Source organism: Choloepus didactylus, chromosome 3 (genome assembly GCF_015220235.1).
Source record: "Choloepus didactylus isolate mChoDid1 chromosome 3, mChoDid1.pri, whole genome shotgun sequence".
Classification (NCBI taxonomy): Eukaryota; Metazoa; Chordata; class Mammalia; order Pilosa; family Megalonychidae; genus Choloepus; species Choloepus didactylus.
The window spans coordinates 42,239,524-42,258,706 of NC_051309.1; the positions used below are offsets into that span (position 1 = coordinate 42,239,524).

The 19,183-nt window shown below is 38.1% G+C and overlaps 1 protein-coding gene and 1 pseudogene across 5 annotated transcripts in view; one reads left to right on the top strand and one right to left on the bottom strand.

Annotated features, from left to right (window-relative positions):
* RFC1 (replication factor C subunit 1) overlaps positions 1-19,183 on the bottom strand; it is a 114,163-nt gene that overhangs the window by 38,215 nt on the left and 56,765 nt on the right. The gene's annotated exons all lie outside the window — the stretch shown is intronic.
* On the top strand, positions 3,480-4,722 carry LOC119529323 (annotated as a pseudogene).

A 19,183-nucleotide genomic window follows, 5' to 3' on the forward strand; every position in this document is an offset into this window, starting at 1 on the left:
GTAAATGGGGGAATTCTTAGGGCCACATGCACATGTCTAAGACAAGAGTACCAATGCAAAGGAAGATCAGAAAGGCCCCTACACTTTGGCTTTGTGCTGTTCTCAACAGAGCCTCTGGCTCCATTCACTTTTCTTCATTTGTTCTTCATTCTTCTCTCAAACTGGATGATTTCAATTGTCTTAACTTCAAGTTCGCTGATTTTCTTTCTTCTGCCATCTCCAACCTGCTGGTTAACTCTTTCAGAGAATTTTTAATTTCTGTTACTGGGGTCCTCAGCTCTGTTTCATTCCTTTACATAATTTCCATCTCTCAACTGATATTCTCTTTGTATTCACCTATCATTTTCTTGATTTCCTTTGGTTCTTTGTTCATGTTTCCCTTTAGCTCTTCAAGCATATTTTGGACCATTTTTTTAAAGCCTTTGGTATGTCCCAGGTCTGGTCCTGCTCACTAATGGTTTCTAATGCCTTCTCTTTCATCTCCTCCTTTGCCTGTGCCATCACTTCCTGCTTCTTTATATATTCCCTAATCTTTTGTTGAAACCTGGACATTTTGATATTTTAATGTGTTATCATTGTAATTTGGACTCTAATGACAGAGCTTCTTTGAATGCCAAGAGGTAACCAAAAAAAAAGGAAGGAAAATAGAAAAAACAATTCCCAGTCTTTGAGATAGGAATATTTAAGATGTATGTTTGAGGGAGGGAGGGAGGGAGGGAGGAAAGAAGGACTAAATAAAGACATAATGACAATTAAATGCAATACATGAACCTGGATAGGATCTAACAAGGGAGGAAAAAAGGCTCAAAAGGACATTATTAGGGCCCAGTCAAGCAAGATGGCAGCGTAAGACACTCCAGGTTCCATACTCCCACAGAATCTTTGAACAACTAGCAAAATCTGGCAGAGTCATCTTCCTCAAAACTCTGGAAAACACTTAAAGGGCTGAAGTAACTGGCCAAAAGTCAAATCTACAAAAAGCACCTTTAGAAATCAGTAGGAGTAACTCAAGGCATCATTGCTGACCCCTCCTGAGTACACTGTAGAAACAGCCTGTGCTCCCATTGTGGTCCCCGGCCCTGCTCCAATGAGAGCAGAGAAACCCCTAGGCACATACTACGGTGCCTTTATGTCAGTGTCAGCCTATCAGGTGGAAGCCTAGTATGAACCAGGACACTCCTTTCTGGCTTACCCTCCCAGGACTTGTCCTGCAGGAAGAAGCAGCCTGCTGATAGCTAAAGCAATATAAGAAATAATTAAATCAAGGCAGCCTGGAGAAAAGGATTACTAGCTTTAAGACATGTAGTAGAGCATCCAGAAGAGGGGGAAAGCCTACCTTATAGGGAGTAGAGGGGGGTTATGAAAATTCCTGTAAGCTGGGGAATTCCAAAGTACAAGGGAAAGTGCAGCCCAGGACAATACAAGGGCACACAAAAGACAGAGAAGACCCTACACTTTCAGCTTACACTGAACTTCTTGATAGGAGGACTACTCTGAAGGAGAACAAGAGCCAATGCAGCACCAATTTGCAAAGACTGTGAAAGGTATGTTTTGTATTGGTTTATTTGTTTTTGTTAACTTGATGCACTAAAGGAAACTTCTGTCATGTCACTAGTTGGATACAAAGTTAACAAACAGACAGCCGAGGGATTAAATCCCAGAGTCAACACATTAAAATACTGAAAAGTACAGTGTGCAACAAAATAGTACAAGACAGACAAAGAAGCAGGAACTGATGACCCATCCAAAGGAACAAGATAAAAATGAAGAAGCAATCAACAAAGAAAAGCAAATTGTGGACACACCAAAGACTTTAAAAAAAAACAGACAGATCTTCAATATGCTCAAAGAAATACAGGGAAGCAGAGAAACAAAAAAGGATATCAACAAATCGATGAATGAACAGTATGAAAATCTCAATAAAAAGAGAAATTTTAAAAAGGAACCAAACAGAAATTCTGAAATTGAACACCACAATAACTGAAATGAAAAATTTCCAAGAGTTTCAACAGCAGATTAGAGTTGGCAGAAGAAAGAATGAGAGAACTTGAAGATAAGACAACTGAAATTATTCAGGTGGAGGATCAGAAAGAAAAAAGAATGACAAAAAGTGAATAGAGACTAAGAGACCTGTGGGACACCATCAAGCAGACCAACATATGCATTATGGGAATCCAAGAAGGAGAAGAAAGGGAGAACGGGCCAGAAAACTTGGCAGATAACTTTCTAAAGACATGAATATACACATTCAAGAAACCCAACAAACCCAAAAAGGATAAACTCAAAGGAAACCATGCCCTGACACACAGTGGCCAAACTCTCAAATGCCAAGGACAAGAAGCGAGTTCTGAAGGCTACAAGAGAATAGCAAGTGTTATGTACATGGAATCCCCAATAAGATTAAGGACCTATTTCTCATCAGAAATCATGGAGGCAAGAAGGCAGTGGAATGAAATATCTAAAGTGTTGAAAGAAAACAATTGCCAACCAAGAATTTTATATCTGACAAGATGCCTTTACAAAATGCAATTAATTAAAATGCAATTAAGATACTCCTAGATAAACAAAAGCTGAGGAAATTCATCACCACTAGACCTGCCCTATAAGCAATGTAAAGGGAATTCTTCAGACTGAAAGGAAAGGACACTAGGCAGTGGCTCAAACCAGCATAAAGAAAAAAGATCTCCAAAAAAGACAATTGTGTTGGTTTACAGCTATGTACCCCAGAAAAACATGCTTTTCAATTTAACCCATTCTTGTGGGTGTGGGCCCACAGTAAATAAGATCTCTTCAAGATGTTACTTCAGTTACGGTGTGACCTAAATGAATCAGGTTGGGCTTTAATCCAGATTACTGGGGTCCCCTATAAGTAGAGTGAAAGTCAGACACAAAAGCCAGAGGGACCCAGAAGCTGATATTCAACAAAACCCAAAAGAGAAGGGAGAAGCCAGAAGAGGCCACCATGTGAACTTCCATGTGACAAAGGAGCCAAGAACCAAGGATCACTGGCAGCCAACCCCAGAACACCAGTCTTCGAAAAGAAAGCATTGCCTTGATGATGCCTTGATTTGGATTTCTCCTAGCCTCAAAACCATAAGCCAGTAAATTCCCATTGTTTAAGCCAACCCATTGCATGGTGATCGCTTTAACAAGGAGGAAACTCAAACAAAAATCATATGGGTGCAAATGGCTGTACTGTAATTTTTGGTATATAACTCCACCTTTTACTTCTTACAGATTCCAAAATGCAAATACATAAAAAGTAATGATAAATCTATGGTTTTATTTTAAAGATAAAATTTTCACCAAACACAACAAATTGGTGAGGGGACAGAAGGGTACAGGAATTATGTTTGTGTATGCTATTGAAGTTAAGTTAGTATCACAACAAATGTGACTGTTATAGATTCTGGATGTTAAATTTAGAGATAGATTCGTTAGCTTACTCCTTTCTGCCCGTGGACGCCGCCGAGGAAACATCGTTGATTTGTTTCTTCCCACTGCCATCATGTCTAAGTCAGAGTCTCCTAAAGAGCCTGAACAGCTGCGGAAGCTTTTCATCGGGGGGCTAAGCTTTGAAACAACCGATGAAAGTCTGAGGAGCCATTTTGAGCAATGGGGAACGCTCACGGACTGTGTGGTAATGAGAGATCCAAACACCAAATGCTCCAGAGGCTTTGGGTTTGTCACGTACTCTACGGTGGAGGAAGTGGATGCAGCCATGAATGCAAGGCCACATAAGGTGGATGGAAGAGTTGTGGAACCAAAGAGGGCTGTCTCAAGAGAAGACTCTCAAAGACCAGGTGCCCACTTAACTGTGAAAAAGATCTTTGTTGGTGGCATTAAAGAAGACACTGAAGAACATCACCTAAGAGATTATTTTGAGCAGTATGGGAAGATTGAAGTAATTGAAATCATGACTGACCGAGGCAGTGGCAAGAAGAGAGGCTTTGCTTTTGTAACTTTTGACGACCATGACTCTGTGGATAAGATTGTCATTCAGAAGTACCATACTGTGAATGGCCACAACTGTGAAGTAAGAAAAGCCCTGTCTAAACAGGAGATGGCCAGTGCTTCATCCAGCCAAAGAGGTCGAAGTGGTTCTGGAAACTTCGGTGGTGGTCGCGGAGGTGGTTTTGGTGGGAATGACAACTTTGGTCGAGGAGGAAACTTCAGTGGTCGTGGTGGCTTTGGTGGCAGCCGAGGTGGTGGTGGATATGGTGGCAGTGGGGATGGCTATAATGGATTTGGTAATGATGGAAGCAATTTTGGAGGTGGCGGAAGCTACAATGATTTTGGCAGTTACAACAATCAGTCTTCAAATTTTGGACCCATGAAGGGAGGAAACTTTGGAGGCAGAAGCTCTGGCCCTTATGGTGGTGGAGGCCAATACTTTGCCAAACCACAAAACCAAGGTGGCTATGGCGGTTCCAGCAGCAGCAGTAGTTATGGTAGTGGCAGAAGGTTTTAATTATCACTGGGAAACAAAGCTTAGCAGGAGAGGAGAGCCAGAGAAGTGACAGGGAAGCTACAGGTTACAACAGATTTGTGAACTCAGCCAAGCACAGTGGTGGCAGGGCCTAGCTGCTACAAAGAAGACATGTTTTAGACAATACTCATGTGTATGGGCAAAAAAAAACACGAGGACTGTATTTGTGACTAATTGTATAACAGGTTATTTTAGTTTCTGTTCTGTGGAAAGTGTAAAGCATTCCAACAAAGGGTTTTAATGTAGTTTTTTTTTTTTTTTTTTTGCACCCATGCTGTTGATTGCTAAATGTAATAGTCTGATCATGACGCTGAATAAATGTGTCTTTTTTTAAATGTGCTGTGTAAAGTTAGTCTACTCTGAAGCCATCTTGATAAACCGCCCCAACAGTGTTAGATTTCCTTCAGGGTGATGCCAGGTTCCATTCAAAATTCGTTTACAATCTTAGAAGACCAATTTGTGGGCAGAGAAGCCTTTCGTTTTCAGAAACCTTGGTGTAGTTGAACTGACAGTTAACTGTGTTTTGACCTGAAGTTCATCAGTTAAAAGGGTCACCCAAGCAAACTTACAGAATTTCATTTGGTTATAAAAATGATTGTTGGCACATCCTATGCAGTGTATCTAAATTGAATAATGGTACTAGATGAAGTTATAGATGGGAAATGAAGCTTTTGTATCATCCATTATCATGTGTAATCAATAAAAAATTTGATATCCTCTTGAAAAAAAAAAAAATTTAAACCCACAATAATCACAAAGAAATAAATGAAAAATATACACAGGGAGTCAAAAGGGATTCAAAATGTTACAGTACAAAAAAAAATCAAATAAAACTGAAAGTAGGCATTAACGGAAGAACTGAGGTTCAAAAATAAGACTTACAAAGATTAAATAGCAAAATGGCAAAAGAAAGTCCTTAAATGCAAATACACTGAACTTTTCTGTCAAAAGGCAAGAACATGCAGAATGGATAACAAAGCATGACCCAACTATATGCTGTTTACAATAGCATATATTCAAAGACCCAAGTAGGTTGAAAAGTGAAAGAATGGAAAAAATATTCCATATGAATAGTAACTGCAAGAGTGAGTATAGCTATACTAATATCAGATAAAACAGACTTTGTCAAAATGGTTATGAGGAACAAAATAGAACATGATATACTGTAAAAGTATACAAAATTATGAATATATGCACTTAACAGCAGAACCCCATAATACATGAAGCAAATGTTGACAGATTTGAAGAGAGAAATAGATAAGAAATAGTCTTATTTTTGAACCTCATCAACAGTATGAGCCTTCAATATACCATTTTCAATAATGGATAGAACATCTAGACAGAAGATAGTAAGGAAATAGAGACCTGAACGATACTATAAGCAAACTAGACCTAACATACAGAGAAAGAACAGTTCACCCAACAGTAGCAGAATATACATTCTTCATTAAAGCACATGGGTCATTCTCCAGGATAGACTATATGTTAGGTCACAAAATGAGTCTCAATAAATTTAAAAATATTGAAGTCATACACTGTATCTTCTCTGACCACAATGGAATGATATTAAACTCAGTAACAAAGAACTGGAAAATTTACAAACTGGTAGAAATTAAACAATGGGTCAAAGAATAAATAACAAGGGAAATTAGGGAATATTTTGAGGCAAACGAAAACAAGAACAACATAAAACTTATAGTTCAACATAAGAAAATCAATTAATGTAATAAACCACATTAATAGAATGAAGGTAATTAAACACATAATAATTTCAATTGACAAAGAAAAGGTATTTGCAAAATCCAGCTCTGATTCTTGATAAAAACACTCAGAAAACTAGACCTAGAAGGAAACTTCCCCAACAAGATTAAAGGCATATTTGAAAAACCCCCAGTTAATATCATATTCAATGGTAAAAGACTGAAAGCCTTTCCCTTAAGACCAGGAACAAGATAAGGATGCCCACTGTCACCATTGTTAGTCAACATTGTAAAGAAAGTTCTAGCCAGAACAGTGAGGCAAGAAAAAGAAATAAACGGCATCCAAATTGGAAAGGAAGAAGTAAAATTTTCCCTATTTGCAGATGACATGATCCTATATACAGAAAACCCTGAAAAATCCACAACAAATCTCCTAGAGCTAATAAATAAATTCAGCAAAGTGGAAGGGTACAAGATCAACACACAAAAATCAATAGGGTTTCTGTACACTAGTAATGAACAATCTGAAGAGGAAACCAAGAAAAAAAATCCATTTGCAGTGGCAATTATAAGAATCACGGACTGGAAGACTAAATATTGCTAAGATGTCAGTTCTACCCAAAGCAATTTACAGATTCAATGCAATCTCAATCAAAATTCCAATAGCCTTCTTTGCTTAAATGGAAAAGCCAATCATCAAATCTACATGGCAGGGTAAGGGACTCCAAACAGCTAAAACCATCTTGAAAAAGAAACTGAATGACACACTTCTCAACTTTAAAACATACTAAAAAGCTACAGTAATCAAATTGATATAAAATCATTAGAATAAGCAAAATCATGCAGTCAGAAACTAGAATACAGGTTACCAAGGGCTGGGGTTCAGGTAGGGAATGGAGAGTTAACGCTTAATTGGCACAGAATTTCTGTTTGGGGTGAAGGAAAAGTTCTGGTAATGGATGGTGGGGTGGTAGCACACATTGTGGATATAATTAAGGGTACTGAACTGTATATCTGAATGTGGCTAAAGGGGAAATTTTAGGTTTACATATGTTACTGGAATAAAAATTGTTAAAAAAAAAAATAGAGTTTGTGAACAAGATACCTGCTCTACAGGAAACACTAAAGGGAACACCTCAGACAGAAAGGAAAAGACAGGAGTGAGAGGTTTGGAACACAATTTTGGGAGATAGTAGCACACAATGTAAGTACACTGAACAAAGATGACAGTGAATATGGTTGAAAGAGGAAGGTTAGGACCATATGGGATACCAGAACAAAAGACAAAGGATAAAGACTGGAACTGTGTAACTTAGGGAAACCTAGGGTGCTCAACAATTGTGATAAAAAGTACAAATATGTTTTTACATTAGGTAGAACAAATGAATATCAACATTGCAAGATGTTAAAAATAGGGTGGGATTGGGGGAAAAACACAATCAATGCAAACTAGAGACTATAATTAACAGAAACATTGTATTATGCTCCCTTTAATGTAACAAAGGCAATATACCAAAGCTAAATGCATGTGGGGGGGGGGGGCAGAGGGGAAGGGTATAGGACTCTTGGCATTGGTGATGTCGTCTGACTCTTTATTCTACACTAGTTCAATGCTATCTTTCCTTTTATCACTTCCTAACTGTCATGTGTGGTTTTTTTCTCTTTCTTTTTTTTCTTTTGTCTCTCTACCTTCTTTGACTCTTCCTCCTTCTTTGTGGAAGAAATGGAGATGTCCTTATATAGATAGTGGTGATGGTGGTGAATACATAAATACGTGACTACACAGGGAACCACTGATTGTTTACTTGGGACAGAATATATGGTGTGTGAACAAAACCATCTAAAAAAATGGGTTGATGAAGAAACCCTACTATATTGAGTGAAATAAGACAGACACATAAGGACAAATATTGCAGGGTCTCACCAATATACACTAGTTGTAATATGTAAACTCACAGACATGAAATATAAGTTACCAGGATATAGAACGGGGCTGAAGAATGGGGAGCGGTTGATTATTATAAGCAGAATGTTCAACTAGGGTGAACGTTTGGAAATGGACAGAGGTGATGGTAGCACATTGTGAGAATGACTAACAGTGCTGAACGGTCTGTGAATGTGGTGGAAAGGGGAAGCTCAGAATCACATATGTCACCAGAAGGAAAGCTGGAGATTAAAAGATGGATAAAACAGTGAATCTTGTGGTGGACAATGTCCATGATTAACTGTACAAATATTACAAATCCCTCTCATGAACTAGAACAAATGTATGACACTATAACTAGAAGTTAATAATAGAGGAGCATATAGGAAAAAACATATACCTATTGCAAACTACATATTACAGCTAGTAGTATTTTAACATTCTTTCATCAACAGTAAAAATGTACTATACCAAAACTACAAATCAATAATGGAGGGGGGTGGTTAGGGGTATGGGAGGATTGGAGTTTCCTTTTTTTTTTTTGTCTTTATTTCTTTTCTGGAGAAGTGAAAATGTTCTAAAAATTGAAAAAAAAAATTGTGGTGATGGATGTGGTGATGGATGCACAAAAAAAATTGTATCATGGTACCATGGGCAATTAACTGTATACTTGGGATCTTTGGATAGCTGAATGGTTTGTGAAAAATCTCAATAAAAAATAAATGCATGAATGAATGAATAAAACAAAACAACCATAGGACATTACAACACAAACAGGGAACTCTAATGTAAACTATGGATTATGGCAAATAGTGCAATTATAATGATATTCTTTGATCAACTGTAACAAACCCACACTAAGGCAAAGTGTTAATAACGGGAGGGGAGTGGGGGAAGGGAGCGTTGGTTTGAAGCTATTACGTACCTACCCCAGAAAAGGCCATTTTCTTTGAATCCATTCCTGTGGGTGCAAACCTTCTGATTAGGTTATTTCAGTTGAGGAGTTGTCCCAAGGTGGGTCTCAATCCCCTTACCAAGCCCTTTCGAAGAGATTAATTGAAGAGAAGCTCATAGAAAAAAGCCCAGAGAAGCTAAGAGAGGACCCACAGAAGCTCAGAGAGGAAGCTGAAAGCAACAAAACCCAGGAGTGAAGGAACAGCAGGCACCGGCCACGTGCCTTCCCACAGAGCTGGTGTACTGAATGCTGGCCACCTGTCTTCAGAGAAGGTATCGTCCTGATGATGCTTAATTGGGGCATTTTCATGGCCTTAGAACAGTAAATTTGTAAATTAATAAATCCCCTTTGTTAAAGCCAGTCCATTTCTGGTACACTGCATTTCGGCAGCTTTAGCAAACCAAAACAGGGAGTATACAGGAGCTCTATTTTCTGCATGATTTTTCTATAAACCTACAACTTCTCTAATAAAAAAGAAATGTACATAAAAGAAAAGAGAAAAAAAATAAGTATCTTAGCCAGAATGCCAATTCATTATTCTATAACCTGAATTATAACAGCCATTCTCTCCCTCTGGGCAGACCCTCATAAAATTCCATACAATAAGGGGAAAGGAGTATAGTGACCACTGAATCAGAAGACTCCATTTTGATTTTCCAGCAGAAATAGTACGAATGGATTTTGCATCGGGACCGGAATTCTTGCAGATCTTTTGACCTTGCCTGCAACCATATCCACATCAGGGATATCTTGCCACCAGGATGAGTGTCCTCTTAGTCTATAGGCTAAAGTTTCCCTTCCGCAGAATGTACCAGCAAGTATACAGAACTCTCATTTGCTGACTGCCCCCTCTTTTTCTTGAACTTCCCTTTATATTTTCCTTTAGATATGTTAATTTACCCAATCAGGTTACAACTTACAACTTACAACAAGTTCAGCATCCTGGGGAATAGTTCCCTCTTTTCTGTTCTAATCTTTCTATATACTATATACTATATACTATAGAAAGATCTTTCTATACACTGATTTCACCAGTCTCAGTTTTTGTTTCTAAATTCTTGGGTTCCTCCTTTACCTAAATACTGAAAACATCTGCAATCCCATCAAATAGTTAATTTATCTTCTAACTTTCACAACTTACAAATAAAATTATTTACCTCAATTCCTTCAATACTAGTTCCTTTTTAACTGGCACAATCTAGCATCTAAGGCCTAAGTGGTCTCAGCTGTCCTCCTTCTAACCAAATCTAATCTTTTTTCACCTTCCTGTCTTTTCAACCTCCATCTTATCTTTTACAACAGACTGATTTACCTCCTAGGAATTCTCTAAGCCCCCGGCTCTCTGAGACAGTGCTCTCATTTCTTTCTCCATCATTTTTACTCTTCTTTGGCTTACTTCTGTCCATTATTAATGAGCATCAGTGCTTATAATGTCTCTAGCTTCAGAATTTTTTTATTACAACTACTATTAATAATAGTTGTCATTACTGAACATTGAACTATGCGTCAGGCACTACACCAAGCACTTTATAAAGCATTGTCTTCAGTCAACTACTTCTAGCTCTTACTTAATACGTGGATCCCATTTTCTACAATCCTGACAGATAAACACATACGCCTAGGCTTAAACACTTCCAAAAACTGAGCAATATTAACTCAATGAGACCTCCCCTTTTTTAGTGAATAGCAATATTGTACTCTTAGGAAATTTCTTCCCTATATTAAGCCAAAACACTTCCCTATGAATTCCACCTACTTCCCTTAATTTCATCCTCAGAACATGGGGGAAAGTTTATCTACTTTTTCCACATTCAGCATTTGAAAACTATCCTAATTTCTCCTCTTTTCAATAAATGGTAAAAAGAGTTTCAAGTCCCTTACCATTTGGGTTATTGTGAAGGTTAAAACTTTAAAACAGCAAAGTTCCCTTTATAGCACCTAGTCATGTTACAGACATTAAATAAATAAAAAAGTAACATTCTCTGGTGTGCTGGTCTGGATATATTATGTCCCCAAAAAGCCATGTTCTTTAATGCAATCTTCCAAGGGCAGACAATAATCTCTTGATTGTTTTCATGAAGATGTGACTCAATCAACTGTGGACGAGATCTTTGATTAAATTATTTCCATGGAGATATGGACCCCGCCCATCCAGGGTTGATCTTAATTAAATCACTAGAGTCCTATAAGACAGCTCACAGACAGAAGGAGCTCAGAGCAGCGAGCTTTTGGAGAGATACTTGCTGACGCTTTGAGATGCTTGGAGACACGTGAGGATGCTAGCCAGAGTCTGCTTTGTAGAAGCTAAGAGAGGGCCTGACACTTAGATGGACAGGAGCTGAAGAAGCTAAGAGAGACAGACCCAGAGACATTTTGGAGAAAGCCATTTTGAAATGCAACCTGGGAGCAAAGGAACAGCAGATGCCAGCCTTGTGCCTTCCCAGCTGACAGAGGTGTTCCAGATACCATCGGCCATTCTTCAGTGAAGGTATCCTCTTGTTGATGCCTTAGTTTGGACACTTTTATGGCCTTAGGACTGTAAATTTGTATCAAATAAACCCCCTATATAAAAGCCAATCCATTTCTGGTATTTTGCATGATGGCAGCATTAGCAAACCAGAAAACCTGGTAAAAATAATACTGAAATAGAAGTCCAGAAAACTAAAATTCGAACCTGACCTTGACTTACTATTTTTATTTTAATTAATTATCTGGGCTTCAATATCTCCTCTGTAAAACACTAAGCTCCAATACTTTTTCTTCTATAATTTTAAGAATCTGCAGATAATCACATAGATGATTTAAATGTTATACTCAATATTTGTGAGACTGTGATGAGTCTGCACCAACACAAATATTAATTATAAAGTAATTCTTGGAGATAATCAGAGGTGCTGACAAAGACTTACATACAAATATATACACTACACTATTATGAACATGAAAAATGTAAGCAAATGAAATATTCAAGACATGGGAAGCGTTATATAAACTGTGGTCTATCCACACAGTGGACTTAGGCAGCCATTAAAACTAAGCCCAAATTACAAAGTTCAAAAAAATATTATGAAAACAGCAAAATTAGGCTGGCCAAAAAAACCAAATCATTTTGTTCTTTTAGGTTAGCTCTAACACAACAAGCACAGGTGCCACCCTAAAAGGGACCATGTTTTCATGAGCCCTCTCTACTAATGATCTATTTTTACACTTAGTAGAGTAATAGACCCTTTCTCTGAATTTTTGCTTAGAATAGATGAATTTAAGCTTAACAATGTCTGCAAGTTATAGATCCAAAAAGCACAGACATTTTCATAATTACATATGGATCTTCAAAGAAGAAATATGGAAGCATCAAGCGTTCTGCGTAACATGAAGTGTGTGTCACCTTATTAAGCAAAAATTGCATACAAGGCCCATTTTTCTCTGTTAACCACAAAATAAATAGTTCTCCAGCTCTCTTTAAAAGTAGGAGCAAATCTAGTGAAATACAGTTATGAAAAGAGAACAATTTTCAAGAACTGGCTCACTTGCTTTTGACACTTATTCAGTGCCTCTGATGTGTGCACTTTTCCCATATTGCTTATAGCTACATGAGTAACTAACACAAAAAAAGTAAATTCATGATCCTAAGCATAGAGATACTTCTTATAAACACATAGGATTTTCTTATGGTAAATATAATATAAACAAAGTGTCCTATAAAGTCACAGGCATATCTGAAAACATCCTGTCTTCCTGCCTGGATAAAACCAAAAAACCTGAAGAAGGCAGAAGTCCTATACTATGACTTCTGAACTAGTTGTCTTACAGCCTCTTTTGTCCTTAGTATTTCAAAGGCTGCACCAAGACATTATGGAGAATAAAGGCAAAAAAGACCAAGGATTAAAACAATTCAACTAGCTGCCTGCAAAAGGTACAGTCATTTAAGAGATGTTGCTGTGACTACCCTCACATAAATAAGTATTTTATAGACCTATAAATGTGCAGCAATGAAACATTCCAAATAAAGTTGTAGTTACTTTTTTTTAACATTTGTTCATGTTTTCTAACGACCCTAAAATTTGTTTCAGCCTTGTCAGAAGCCAAAGGCAAACTGTTCTCTTCTCCCCAGAAACTTATAATAAAATAATGATAAATAGATCTAAGTCAAATTTCTGAGCATGGGCAACTGAACACTCAGAATTTCCCTTTAGGTTGTCTGTCTCCTTATAAAAACACCATTTATTTTTATTTATAGACAATAAAACCTCAAATGTGCTAACAATCACCAAGTAAAGTAGCATTATCCAACACACAGCAGAGGAATTGCCTGGAAGAGAAAATTGCTTTGCCACTCTGAGTTAGATATGTTCATTTATTTCAAAGGATAACAAATAAAAGGGAAAGAAAATAATGTGCAGGTCCATGTAAAAATCTATTTACAAGCCAAGAAGTAAACAGAAAATTTAATTCTGGAGCTCATACTGCTAACAGTTTGGCCTTTCCAAAAGAATATCCTAATTCTGTGATTTTCTTTTCTTTGTCGGAACACAGGAACGAAATTAATGAAGGACATACTACAGACATTTGGGTTACAGAAACATAAAATAATTTATTTAGCAAAAACAGATGAAAAAGCAAAAAGCAAATTGGGGTGTTTAGAATCTTTCCTATGAAGTTCCTATTCCATACATCCTTGGGTCAAAAATCCAAGCTATCTCTCATTTTGGTTTGGGAGGTAAAGGAAGGTCCATGCATGTGCCAAACCTTTGATGAATATTTGTTAATTAAGTGAATCAAAAAGAAACTACACATAACCAACTCTGCCCATTATGTGGTGAGTCAGACACTCTACATGCCTCAGCGTAATAAAATAAAACTTCTGAATCTGTTCATCTTGGACGATTAAACAAGACACTAGAGATCTCATGATTCATTACTGGTGAATCCTCTTAGAATCAAATAGAGTCAGTTACATTTAAAAAATAAAACTTTTATAATTTGTGGGGTTCTAGTGGAGTAGGTGAGTAATGACAAATGGAAGAATCAAGTATTCACTTCTGATGTAATGCTATCTACCACACAGATGTCCAATCCATACTCACTAGCCCCAGAATAACACTCCATGGAAAGTCACAGACAGTTTCAACTACCAGGAAAAGATATACAGGAAGAGAGAGTAGAACATTTTACTATTCCCTCTCTTCCCTCCCCCATTTCTACTGAATCTCACAAAAAAAAGAAAAGGGGGAGGGAGGAGAAAAAAGAGCTTGGACAACTGGCCACAGGTACAACACCCAGAGCTTCTCACAATTCTATGGCATGAAATAGGCAACAGAAGGAAACCTAATTGGCCAGAAGAGTTAAGAGAGTGATTTTGCAATGCATATCTGGTCACAACTGCCTAATGGCAAAGTATATGTCACTAGAACAAACAACAATTTGGTTCATTATCACAGATGCTTCAGAATCTCAGTAATCATTCCAAGTACTCTAGATCTTCAATATTCACTGTGTCCTTTTCAATTCTCCTCTCTTTCCATATGCCACTTAATTTTTTTTAAATTCCTATTAATGTGCACTAATAAAATGAAACTGAAGAACAAACTAGGCAAAAAAAGATGAGAAAGCAACTATATCTTACATAGATGTTCTGGTCAATGTGAATTTGCAGATAAAATTGCTGTTAGTGACCTGTGAATCATCAAAGAAAATGGGAGAAGTTCCTAAAGGTTAAAGAGAAGAAAAGCAGTTCTAATTGTCAAAAGCAAAAGGCAAATCCCCAACCACAGAACTGTAGAAGAAGAAAGGTTTAGTGACAATGCTGTGCAATAATATATCACAAGCAATTCAAAGGAACACATGGTATTCAACAGAAGCTAACAGGGATTCTCTAAGAAGAACTCTGCTGGCCTAAGTCAACATTTACTCTTTTGATAGTTACTAGTAAATAAGATGAATTATTACAAACAAATGATATCTGGACTTCAACAAAATATCCCTCAAATTCTCTTCTGAAAGGCTTATAAAACAGTTTTCTCAACCCTTGCATTACTGACATTGTGGGCTGAATAATTCTTTGCCACAGTGGGCTTTCCTATTCATCATAGGATGTTTAGCAGCATCCCTGGCTCTGCTCACTAGAGGCCACAACATTCCCAAGTTTTGCCAACCAAAAATGTCTCCAGCTATTGCCAAATGTCTCCTGGGAGACAAACGGGCCCTTAGTTGAAACCACTGGTTTATGGCAAGATGGAGAACTACAATACAAATAAGACAGCTACATTCAGCATACTGATATTGGATCATGTCAATTTTGAAAAAGGTTTCTTTATTTGCCCCTTCATGCTAAATAATTTTACTAATGATTCAAAAAGAAAAAATTTGAGGTAGATATGAAATTATCGGACGATATGAAAAACAAATGGATAAGGAACATCCAGAGATCTAATGGATTCTTCCATTGTGGAAACTGTGTGACTGTGAAGACATCACGTAGAGTGAAATACACCAGACGCAAAAGGACAAATATTGTTTTATCTCACTTACATGAAATAATTAGAATATACAAATTCATAGAGTCAGAAACAAGAATACAGGTTACCAAGGGCCAGAGTTGGAGTTGGGAAGGGGAAGTTAATACTTAATTGGGAGAGAGTTTCTGTTTGTGGTAATGAAAAAGTTTTGGTATGGATGGTGGTGACGTTAGCACAACATTTTGAATGTAATTAACACCACTGAAGTGTGTACTCGAAAACAGTTAAAATGGGAAATTTTACATAGTATATATGTTACCACAATAAAAATTCTTTAAAAAACCACAGGACTGTACAACACAAAAGTGAACCCTAATGTAAATTATGGACTATAGTTAGTATAATATAAAATTATTGCTCATCAATTGTAACAAAGGTACCACACTAATGCAAAATGTTAATGATTTTTCTCTAAATCTACAACCGTTCTAATGAAAAAAAATTGCTTCTTTGAGAAAAGTTTTCTTAAAGTAAGACTTAACATTAGGTAGTTTTACATATCAAATGAGATAGGTAGATAGATAATAGATATGAAACAAAAGCCATAAATAATGTTATTTTATTCTGTGAAGTCAGTAAAAAGTATTTCGAAAAAAATGGATAGCAGTATATGAGATAAAATTTAACATGAACATAGTAAATAAACTCCTCCCTGCCTTTTACTCTGGACACAAGGGGTTTTAAATAAGAGATTCCTACACAGAGATACTGTAATGAAGAAAACATAAGCTACTGTTTATCTTTGAGAGAAGGAGAATAAGTAGTATTAATGTGGTTCAAATCTGTGAAAGATTATAAATTGAAAATTTTAAAGTAAACTTTCTGTAATGAGTTAGAAAGTAATGAATAAAGCACTGGCTATGAAACAGCTCAACTGATTTCCTAACTTCCACATTATTCTGTATCCAGTATATACAGTACCTAAATTTCTATGTTAGAATCCTACCAGGAGAGAACCTAAGATGGCAGCTAGGTGAGACAGGGCAAAAAAACACCTATGTGAAAAACACTAGAAAAAAAACAGAAAGTGACCCAGAACACCACTTCCAGCGATGCATCAGACAGACAAGGTCTGCTAAATCCACAGGGAACGTGCATTTGGTGAAACCAGGAGCCTGCATTCTGAAACCAGTGAGTGAGTCAGCTGAAAGTCCCGCAGCCGCGCTGCAGTGTGAGGAAATGGTGGGCTGGCGTTTGGAAATGGACTAGTTCTTTAAAAAAAATAGCCCAGTAGTGGCTGCAGATACGACGGGGAGAGCCGTGCAGTGAAGCGCAGCGGGAGCAGGCTGGGCTAACGCCTCGGTGTCGGGCGTGGAGGATACCCCTTCCCACACCTGCTGCTGATTGTCTCGAGACCAGAGGAGCAGAGGGAAGCCAAAAGGAGGAAAAAAAAAAACCATTTCTTGCAGCCATCTCCTCAGCGAGCGCGGGACGCTCCTGCCTGGGGCCAGACCCATAGCCCAGAGCCGTGCCAAGAAACCCAGTGTGACGGGGAATCTTTCCTGCAGCACTAAACACAAGCCACAATATCAGCCGTGAACAGTGGCCTTTAATACACCCACAGCTGATTGTCCCGGAGCTGGGAGGGCGGAGCTGTGCGAAAAGGGGGAAGTTAACGCGTCCCATTCAACCATCTTTGAAGCGGGCTGGGAACGCCCCTGCACAGCCCAGCAACCCAGGGCTTCCCTGGAGGCCGGCGCACACTAGTGATGTGGCATGGCCCTCCCTCAGCAGAGGTCCTGGAAGAGCACAGCTGGGAAGGGGAAACCGCTCGGAAATCCCAGGGACCCTACGTGAATACAAAGGACTTGTGGGTCAGTGGCAGAGACAATCGGTGGAAAGACTGAAATGAAGGCTTAGGCTCCTGCAACAGCCTTAAATGTCTGGGAACACCTGGGAGGTTTGATGATTAAAGCTGCCCTACCTGCCTAACCACCCAGACACACGCCCCACATTCAGGACGGACAGCACCATCAACACACCCAAACTTGGTGCACCAATTGGACCCCACAAGAATCAGACCCCCACACACCACAAAGACAAAGTGGGGGAGAACTGACTAGAGGAGAATAGGTGACTCACAGACGCCATCTGCTGGTCAGTTAGAGAAAGTGTATGCCACCAAGCTGCAGTTCTGTCAAATTAGGGATCAAGTAAAGCAAATGCCAAGAGGCCAAAAACAACAGAAAATCTTAAAGCATATGATAAAACCAGACGATATGGAGAACCCAAACCAAAACATCCAAATCGAAAGATCAGAAGAGACACAGTACCTGGCACAATTAATCAAAGAATTACAGACAGGCAACAAGAGCATGGCTCAGGATATAAAGGACATGAAGAAGAGCATGGCACAGGATATAAAGGACATAAAGAAGACCCTAGGAGAGCATAAGGAAGAAATTGCAAGAGTAAATAAAAAAATAGAAGATCTTACGGAAATAAAAGAAACTGTTGGCCAAATTAAAAAGACTCTGGATACTCATAATACAAGATTAGAGGAAGCGCCACTCAGTTGACCAGGCTGTTCAAAGCCATCTCCCTGGTGACCATGAGCTTCCAAGAGAACATTCAAGTGGCCTGCAGGCTGGCTGCTGCAGCTGGGTTTCATTATAAGGAGGACTTCTCTGAGGAGGCTCTGAAGGTCACAACGGTATGGAGATGTGCATTTGTGTGGGGGCCTGTGTGAGAGAGAGGATGTACTTTTTCTTACCATCCCATTGATTCTTTTTTATTGGCCAGTGTGTCTTTTGGGTAGATTCTTTTCTTAAAAAAGATATAATTCACAAAACATAAAATTCACCATTTTTAAGCATAAAATTTGTGATTTTTGGTATATCCATTATGCTGTACAACTATCACCACTATCTAATTCCAGAACATTTTTGTTGCCCCAAAAAGAAACCCTTTAGGGGCTTACTTAGCAGTCAGTCCCAAGTCTCTTCTCCACATCCCCTGACAACCACCAATCTACTCTTTGTTTCAATGAACTTGCCTATTCTGGACATTTCATATAAATGGACTCATACAATATGTGGCTTTTTGTGACTGGCTTCTTTCACTTAGCATAAAGTCTTCAAAGTCATCCACGTTGTAGCATTTATCAGTACATCATGTCCTTTTATGGATGAATAGTATCCCATCATATGGTTATACTACAAATTGTTTATCCATCCATTGATAGACATTGGGGCTGTTACCACTGTTGACTATTATGAGTAATGCTGCTGTGAACATTTGTATACAAATTTTTGCATGAACCTATGTTTTCAGTTCTCTTGGGTATATACCTAGGAGTGAAATTGCTGAGTCACATGATAATTCTATGTTTAACTTTTTGAGGAATTGTCAAACTGTTTTCCTTTGTGGCAGCACCATTTTATAACCCTATTTCCCCTCTTCACATCCTGACCAACACTCTTACTATATTCTGTTTTTAAAGTATTATTATTATAGCCATCCCAGTGAGTTTGAAGTGGTTTCTTAGTGCGGTTTTGATTGGTTTGCATTTCCTTAATGACTAATAACTAATGGCACTGAGCATCTTTTCATGTGCTTATTGGCCATTTGTATATCTTCTTTAGAGAAATGTCTCTTCAA